This window comes from Vicugna pacos, chromosome 15, assembly GCF_048564905.1.
Source record: "Vicugna pacos chromosome 15, VicPac4, whole genome shotgun sequence".
In the NCBI taxonomy this organism is placed as follows: Eukaryota; Metazoa; Chordata; class Mammalia; order Artiodactyla; family Camelidae; genus Vicugna; species Vicugna pacos.
Genome location: NC_133001.1, coordinates 22,213,938 through 22,222,972, shown reverse-complemented (window position 1 = coordinate 22,222,972; position 9,035 = coordinate 22,213,938). Strand labels below are relative to the sequence as shown.

Genomic DNA, 9,035 nt, shown 5'->3' with positions numbered 1-9,035 from the left:
CCTAAGAAGTTTAGAGCTGCTAATGGAAGCTCATCAGGGAGGAAAAGCCAAGCTGGGAAAAATTTCTTTTATCCTTGCCTCCAAACTAGGAAGGAGGCTGGGGGGATACATTCGAATGAAAACATGTGAATAAACTTACTATAAATTCATTTGCGAACCAGGAGGTGTGAGCAGTAGGGGCTTTTGATGGCCCAGATGTTGTCTCATTCTTTTTCTGCCACTCAATCTACTTGGAGCTTTTCTCTTTTTTTCCTTCTAATGCTCTAATGCTGATGATACTGTTAGAAATCAGCCTGGGACTGGAGACAAAAATGCAGATGCAGTTACAGAGCATGAACAGCTGAAGCATGAAACTAATACGATCAAGAAAACTAATAGAAAAATCCTAGAGGCCAGTTTAAAAAAAAAAAAAAAGACAATCCTGAATCAGAATCCTTACTGCTGGGTAAATGGGCCGGAAGGACCATTACTAGAGAGAAAGTAATAATTATTCACACCAACATGAGCGGGGACACGGATTAGCTGTGGGCAGCATACCTTCCCTTCAAGGCACTAGGCCAGAGCAAGGAGAGGCATCCTGCTTTGCCACAGTGTTCCTCACTTTTTTCCTACCATCCCTGTGGCTTTGTCAGAAGGGATTTCTAGGACCTAGTTCCACATCTGAGATCAGATCTGGAGCAGAATTCTTGCCACCTTCTGAGATGCCACAAACCCAGCTGGGAATCCTGAGCTTCCATGACAGTGCCACATTCTGCTTGCTATGAGGTATGTCCTCAACGCCTCTCAAGGCTGCTGGCCAAGGCTGTTCACAGACAAGGGAGGCATCGCGCCAGGGCTGAGATGAGGATGTGTTAGAAAACACAGGGCTGAGTACACCATTCCTCCCTTCCACAGACTCACAAAAATAAGGCAGAACAAGTATCAGCCAGCAGTTGCTTTGCATTCTGGGCCAGCTCCTAAGATATGAGACCATCAGGTAAAATGGGCCCTCCAGGCAGGAGTGAAATCATCAGTAAAATCAAAGGAGGAAGCACTAAGTGAAGTGAAGCACAGGCAGTTCCCAAGGCTCTCTGTGCTGATTCCAGATGCTCCTGCCAGGACACGGAGCCCAGAGTCACAGGTGAATGCCCCGAATCAATAAAACCTCTCCATCCAGCCTCCCTCATTGGTCATCCACAAGATCCTCTCCAACACGGGTTCCTCCAGGACCTGCGATACCTTTGGCCTCTAAGCTATTTCTCCCCTTCTTAGGCTGTGTTTATCAGCTTGAAAGTAACAAGTTGTGAGAGAGGCAGATTTTGAGAATGAGCATCATCTTTCAAGGATCTGCCTCAGGTGAGGATGTTCAGCAGTCTGCTGGGGCTGCTTCCACCATCCTAGGGACTCCAGGAGAATCTGGGGATTTACTGTTCTCAGGCACATCCAACAAATGGGTCCATCTCAAGCTTCAGGGCCCCACTTGCTTCCTAGCAGGGCCTTGACTCTGCCGCAGGAGACCTGCTGGGCATATTCATTCAGCTTCGTCTGTAGCCCGGCCACCCTTACAGCTAGATCCTGACAATTCCATGAAGCCTTCCCTGAAGCTGCAGGAGATGACAGCCTACTTCAGAGCAGTCATAGAGGCCTTCTGGTTTCAAAGCATGTCATGAGGTGGAAGTTGACTGTACTAGTCTATTACTGTCCTTTTTAAATTTGTTTTTAAGGCTAACGTGGTTGACAGAAGCCATAGTCCTCCTCCATCCTGACCGCTGCCACGCCCCATGCTGCTCTATCAGCAGTTACCGCATGACCCAGGACTTCTTCCTCCACCTGTGTGGCATCCCAGCGAGCCACAGGTGAGGGAGAGCCTGAATAACTGCAACACCACCACGTGCCAGGGGACACCGCCTCCCTTACAAGAATGGGATCCAGGGTGCCATCGAACTACTGAGTAATCCAGTGGCCAGCTGGCTTCCCCCAGGTTTATATTCTGCACCAAAATTCCTCCCCGCAAATCACCAACAGGATCCCCTCCTGCATGAGTTCTCTGAGGTCCTGCAATTCCTTTGGTACATAAGCTATTTCTTCCTGGAGCAGAGACCCTGCCTGGGTTCCCCAGAAAGTTGAGCCTGAGCCAGAAGACTTGTAGCATTTAATTAGAGAGTATGGTCCCAGGGAGTGGAAGTGGGGAACAAGCCATGGGGAGCATGGATGGACTGAGAGCCAATATATTGATGCATCATTGAACTGGTCGCACCCCTAAGTGTGACAGATGGCTTCACTTATAGGACTGCATCCCTGAGAAGTTGTATAAGCAGCATTTCAGGATCATCCCACAGCGGGGAGAAAAGTAAAGACTTTATCCACTGGCTCCCATGCCCATTTGTTAGAAGTTCACTACCTGTGGGTTATGAAGGAGTGGGCATGGGCCTGCTATCATGTTCAAAGCTCTGGGTGGGGAACAAGGTGCTGTTACGTTGTACATAGTGAAGTCACTTAGGGCCCTGCAGAGTTGGACCAAGAAACAGGCAAGACTGAGAAAATACAAACAGGTGCCTAAGAGGGGTCTTATACAATGCGTTTTCTAACCTTTGAAAAAATAGAAAGGTAGCCTAACACCTAATGGCTCCCAGTGAAGCATCATGACCTCTGGGCAATGATAAAACCAGAGCTGGAAAGTCAATGGGACATGAACGGAGAAACCCAAGTGTTCACAGCCATGTGGAGAAAAAAAAAACAAAAAACAGTCCTCTTGAGGGTATATCAGAAGAATGAAAAATATACATCTCTCACCTGCATGGGAAATACCCCTTTTTATATGATCATTCACTGTCCCATGATGAGCATTTATCCAGTCCGTCAACAAATATGATATTTGCCAGTGTACCCGTAATGACTTTTGGCACTTGCTTTCTTCACCTTGACGTGGCATTGAATTCTCAAGTAAAACAAGCTGCCAAGTGTGGAGGGTGCTGTCGTTTTCTGTTATATTTGTGGGAAGGTACCTAGAGGCAAAGATGATGAAAACTATAGGGGAAATGTAGTCTGATATTCTAACAGTGCAGTCATCTCTGCCTCAGGCCACTTCTCTGGAATTAGTTACCACCCAGACCCGCAGTCAGCAAACTGCAGCTCACAGGCCAAGTCTTGCCACCACCCATTTGGTACATACAGTGTTACTGGAGCACAGCCATGCTCGTTCATTTAGGTATTGTCTGTGGCTACTTCCTGACTACACTCGAAGAGTTGAGAAGTTGTGACAGAGGCCATAGGGCCTTGTACAAAGGATAAAATGTTTACCACTCCAACAGGAAATGTTTGCCAACCTCTAGCCTAGACTGAAGCCCCTCGGTGAGCTTTCTCTTACAGGTAGGAACTCTACATTAGCACTAAGCCAAGGCTGTTAGAGCTGATCCCTCAGCCAAGAACCAGAAAATTCCATTTCCTAATCACCATGCTTGTGTCGAAACTGGGCTATTCTTTTCATGTCTGTCATGATTAATCCAGAAGCTGTAACTCCAGGACCACCGAAACCAGAGATTCATGGAGTGAAAACAAACACAGTGGAAACATGATGTCTTCTCCTTCCTTTTAGCTAAGAACACAATTCTGATTCTTCCATCCAAATTGTGTTTTAAAAGCCACTCTACACACCTAGCCCTGACCAAACTCAAGCCACACCCAGGCAATTCTAGGAATTGTGGTTATTTCAGGTCGGTGCATGGAGGAAAAGGAATCTCTGTTTAACAGGCTAAGTAAAAAAAGCAGTTCTCATACTGCATCTGACCAAAGCTAGAGAACCTGTATGTTTATCACCCTCTGTGAAGGTGAGCCCAATTCTAACTTCCTTCCTGGGTATAATTTAGGTGCTTTGAAGAATAAGCCAACTACTGCAAGGTACGAGGGGTCAATATTATTAGTGCCTCTCGGTATATAATGTTCTGCTATATTCTTATGTGATTCCAACTCAACTCCTACAAGAAGAAAAGCAAAATAACCAAAAACATGCCTTCTGGCAAAGAACAACATATAAGGAGATACAATTCTGCATACAGCAAAATTCCAGACTTTTAATTTGCTGATTCATTGATGGGCATAATAACCCCATAACTTACTGAACTATGATGGAAATACAGAAGAATTCTGCCATTTTGCATTTTTAGCTGCATCGCCACAACACAACAATCAATAGAAAAATCCTGAAAAATCACCCATACTACTGCTCACTTGGGCATGGTAATGGCATTCTTAGTGGTTTCTCTGCTTTCCATTTTCTTCCTCTCCAATTCCATGCACACTTCAACTGTATTATGTTTCTAACACATAGATGGGAGAATTGCACTTTTTTTGCTATAAAATTTTGCAGTGGCTCCCTCCTTGTTACCTATGGAGATAGTCCCAGCTCCTCAGTAAATGAAGCTTTTCACAGTAAGACCCAAACCTAACTCACCAGCCTTATCTCTAGTATTTCAAACATGGCCTTGGCCCTGGATGGATGCCACACTCTTCTTTGCTTGGCCCACAAACAGTAAATACACGTTCCTGGACAAGTCACCAAGCCACAGAGCTAGCTCTCTAACCACAAAGCGTGGAGAGAAGCCTAATGTTGTAAAGGGACTGCTGAAAGCCATTATGAGGTCTCATCTCTCAGTCAGTCCTCCAAAAGCCCCAGTGGACTAGACCAAGTAAGCAAGCCCAGTGTTGCCTTCAGGCTGCTGCTGATCACACACAGTCCTTCAAGTGACCATCCCACCCTGCTGTGACTGACAGGGCCCTCATTCACTCAACTCCCACTGATTTCCCTCGAGGATATAATCTGATGGGTGTTGGTCTTGGTCTGTCTCCATCTTAAGTAGGTAGGTAGGTGATAGATACATAGATAGATAGGTAGATTAGATACATAGATAGACTCGTAGGTAGATACTCACATACATACATATAGATATCTCATCCAGTGAGGCAGCTGAGAGGTCCAGGGGATGCACTGGGTATTCAACAACAGTCACTTGGTCATTCAACAAATATTTTAAAGCACTTACTATGTGCCAGACCCTGTAGCAATGAGTATATAAGATGAGTATTCACTACTGCATATATACTGTGGATGGGCATGGTAAATCAATTTGTGCCCTCAGTCCTCCGATTAGCAGTCCTTGCCTAAATTGTCAATATCTGTGCTGTTTTCCCAGCTTTCCTATGTGTCCTGGGAGCTTCTGGACAAAATTCCAAATATCCAGTGTCTGGAGATCTCCAGGCTATCTTGTGGGTGCACCTGCTGGTCAAAGAAGTAGAAAGCTCACTGGACTATACACTCCATGAGACAGGTTCCATCATGCCACAGTAACAAGCACAGAGCCACATGGCCAGTTCTCATGTAACATCCAAGTTCCTGCCACAAGTGCTATCTTGCCATTTATATCTCAGGAGAAATGCAACAAGGACCTTTACCTTCTACTCTAAGTGGTTCCTCATTTCAGAGGTTGAAAAATTGGGGCACATCACTGGAATTCATAAGGAGAAAAGACCACTGATTTTCCCTAAATGTGCTGATATGTAACTTATGCTATGGTTAAGTGCATAGGGCTACAATCTTAGATCCCCACCTGCAGTTCTTTCTCTACTAACTTCAAACACTGCTACTAACCCTGCTTTCTAAATGCCATTTGGGTCATGCATTCTCCCTGCCCAGAAGCTTTCAAAGGCTCCCCAATGTCTTCAGCCCAGATGCCTCACTCCAGCATTCAAGGCCTCCATAACCTGGCCCCAAAACTTATCTCCCTGGTACAAATCTCCTGTGCTTATCAAACTCATGTCCTCACTATCATCTAACAAACCATGTCCATTCCCATCATGAGCCTTTTAAGATGCTCTCTCCTCTTCTTACCATTCATCAAAATTCCCTAAATCACTCAAAACCTACCCAAAGTTCCATTGCCAAGGGGCTTTCTCTACACAATCCTACTGATAAAAAATGATCTCTTCCTCCCTGGAGCATGCATTTTGCCATGGGTGCCACTCAGGGACTGCTGTCCTGCTGGTCAGTTTCTCATGCAGGAATCATATATTATCATTGTTATACTTAGAATCTACAGTAATGCCCTGTTGGCATCCTTGAGAAAAGGGGAAAGACCTATATTTCTTTGAAAGAAGGCTGAAAGAAGACTGAAAAGGCCAGGCTATCCCTACTAAAGGGAAATAAGACAATGGAGTCAGAGTCCAAACAGAGCTTCCTTGGGCAACCCTGCTGGCTACCTCTCTAGGATTCCTGACTCAGAGCAGAGTCAGAGGACAAACTCCCAAGGGCCAGTTTCCTCCTAATGGTCTACATGGCAAACAGCCTGAGCTTTGGGGGCATCCCTTAATTCTAGACTTCTCCCACTCAGTGAAGTCAGGCCCCTTGCTCACATTTACACGAGGGGAGATGCAGGTTAAAATGAGCATGTTGTGTTAAGTGTGTACAAAAGTACACTTACCTCTGCATAAAGTAACATGGTCCCCTACCCCAGCCCTACACTCCTTTACAGAAATCTCCACAGCACTTAAATCTTGGCATAGAAGATGGCTCCACAGGATCTTCTCCTTCAATGAAAAAAAAAATTTAACCTTTGCACATCAACTAAAAATTTCCCAAAGCCTAAAACCTGACTATTCCTAAACTTCATGAATTATTCAGGCTGCTTCAAGTGAGAAAGATCAGATTTAATTATGTTCTGAAGGGGCATCTTCCCTAGGATTAAATGCAAAATATCCTCATCTGACTACTGTGCTGTTTTAAGAACAGGTTGTCGTGGGCTTTCTACAGAACTGTATATGCTAAGAAACAAAATAGGTTTCGCTGGATTGGCATAAGGGAAATAAATACGAAACTGAAGAGTCTTTTCCATATTCACATGGAGCCTGTTTCTATACACCCAGGAGAGAATGACAGCAATACCAACACATGCAAACCCTAATAAATTAGCTGCACCCAATTATTAAGAAGTCAGCCTTAGGTCATAAAAACGATTTTGTGAAATTGATCTTAAATGAAAAATGTGTAATTACACTTAAAGCAGTTACAGGCTGCTAGTCAATGAAAAATTTATATTTCCCGTGGAGTTGTACCACTTTCTGAGCATATAAAATTAGTTGGACTGGTAGAAATTATATTATAATCAGAAGTAGCTCAAGAGACAGAAACATTTTTCAACATACTTTTCAAAATGATTCCACAAACTGGCCAGCTATGCACCCAATGTGCATTTTATAATTTTATTGCCTTTGGCCAAAAGCCACTGTAAGAACAAGTGTTCAGAATTATAAGCAAGAAAATCATAATATTTTTTAAAGCGATGAATACATTTTTCCTATATTCCTTTCCTTAGTCTTTCTTTAAGATCTGAAAGACTTAGATTTAGTAAAAGCAAAAATAACCTAGGGAGAAAGGATGCATATAGATGAAAAGCTATGGAATTCATCCTTGATTCATCCCTTACATCACCTGCCACATCCCATCTATCACCAACTTCCGGGGGTTCCATCTCCAAATTTTTCTCAAAACCATACTCTCCTCTGTCTCCACACTCAATACCCTGGCCCAAGCCACCATGGCACCAATCTCTTGACTGGCCTTTTTCTTCTGCTCTTGACTCCTGTAACTCATTCTTCCCATAATAGGCTGAAAGATCCTTCTCAAAATGCAGTCAGATCCTATCACTGCTCTGCCTCTGATCTTTCAAAGGCTTCCCCTTGCCCTTTCAATAAAGCCCAATCTCCTCCTGTGGCCTCCTAGATCTTGCTTGATCTAGCCTCTGGCCCTCTCCTCAACTTCACTTTTTTTCATTCTTGCCCTCCGCCACAGTGGACCATCACTCTGGTCTCCCTGGCACTCCTGAAGCTCTTCTACCTCCACTACTTTGTGCTTAGTACTCCTTGCCTCTGGAATGCTCTTTGCCTGACTCATGATATCACAGTTCCCCTGCTTATTTCCTGTAGAATAAGTATTTTATTAATTTGTTTACTTGTTGTGGTCTATTTTAACCTTCAGTGAATACAAAACTACTAAGTGAATGAAATACCATATTTAAGAGATAGTAAATTCATGAAGAGATACTTGCATAAATAAGCAAATAATAGAAGTTTAGTTGTAATCTTATAACTGTCTGACAAAACAGAACTAGCCAGAAGTTTTAGGGCTACAATTTCTACTTTTTAATTGAACTAAAAATTACATGGTGGGAGGAGGATATAGCTCAGTGGTAGAGTACATGCCTTGCATGCATGAGGTCCTGGGTTCAATCCCCAGTGCCTCCATTAAAATAAATAAGTAAAAACCTAATTTTACCTTCCCCTGCCCCCCTCAAATTTTCAAATTTAAAAAGAAATTACATTGGGCTAGCAATTAAAGCCTTCACTAAAGAAGAAATTCATGCTACTAATCAACACAGCAATTTTTTGGCCTTCTTTATATTGAACATTTCAAAATTTAACTTTATACATTAATTTCATCAGAGTTAGCCATTTAAAAAGCTAAGCTAACCTGTCTTATCTTTTGTTCATTCTTTGGTGGCCTTATATGACTTGCCTGAAATAGTCTCATTGGGAAAATATTAAACATTATTTCCAATACTAGAGGATGGAATCAAAGAGTTTATCCATAACACCCACCAACTTATCATAAGTCTGCAACACTTAGACATTAAGGAGATGCAAAGAGGTATAAAGAGAATCACATCATAATTGATCTTCCAATCCATTCTTGAGATAAAACAAAGATGGGAGCAGGATGGATGACGGAAAGAGTAGGAACTCAAAAGAGGGAGAACTCTTCCTAGAGGGAGGAGATCAGGGCAGCCTTGAGCCGTGCTTCACAAAATGAGAAGGTCTCACTCAGATAGGAAAGGAGAGCAGGGGAATGAACATTCCAAGGAGGGAAAAGAGGGTGACCACAGATGTCAGATATGCATGGAGAGCAGTGAATAGCTTAGTCCAACTGAAGCAGAGTTAAAACTGCCAAGAAAAAGGAAGTCAAAAGAAGCTTGAGCGTATTGGGGGGTGAAAAGTCAGATTACGAGGCA

The 9,035-nt window shown here is 43.4% G+C and overlaps 1 long non-coding RNA gene and 1 other non-coding gene across 2 annotated transcripts; one reads left to right on the top strand and one right to left on the bottom strand.

Annotated features, from left to right (window-relative positions):
* Positions 1-224: 224 nt before the first annotated feature.
* LOC140685697 (uncharacterized) lies at positions 225-5,227 on the bottom strand. Its single transcript, XR_012059032.1, has 3 exons — positions 4,908-5,227; positions 2,773-2,984; positions 225-299 (listed from the first exon to the last, which is right to left on the bottom strand). It is a non-coding gene; the product is annotated as an uncharacterized lncRNA (long non-coding RNA).
* A 2,971-nt stretch (positions 5,228-8,198) lies between these two features.
* Positions 8,199-8,271, top strand: TRNAA-UGC (transfer RNA alanine (anticodon UGC)). Its single transcript has one exon. It is a non-coding gene; the product is annotated as a tRNA-Ala (tRNA).
* Positions 8,272-9,035: the final 764 nt, after the last annotated feature.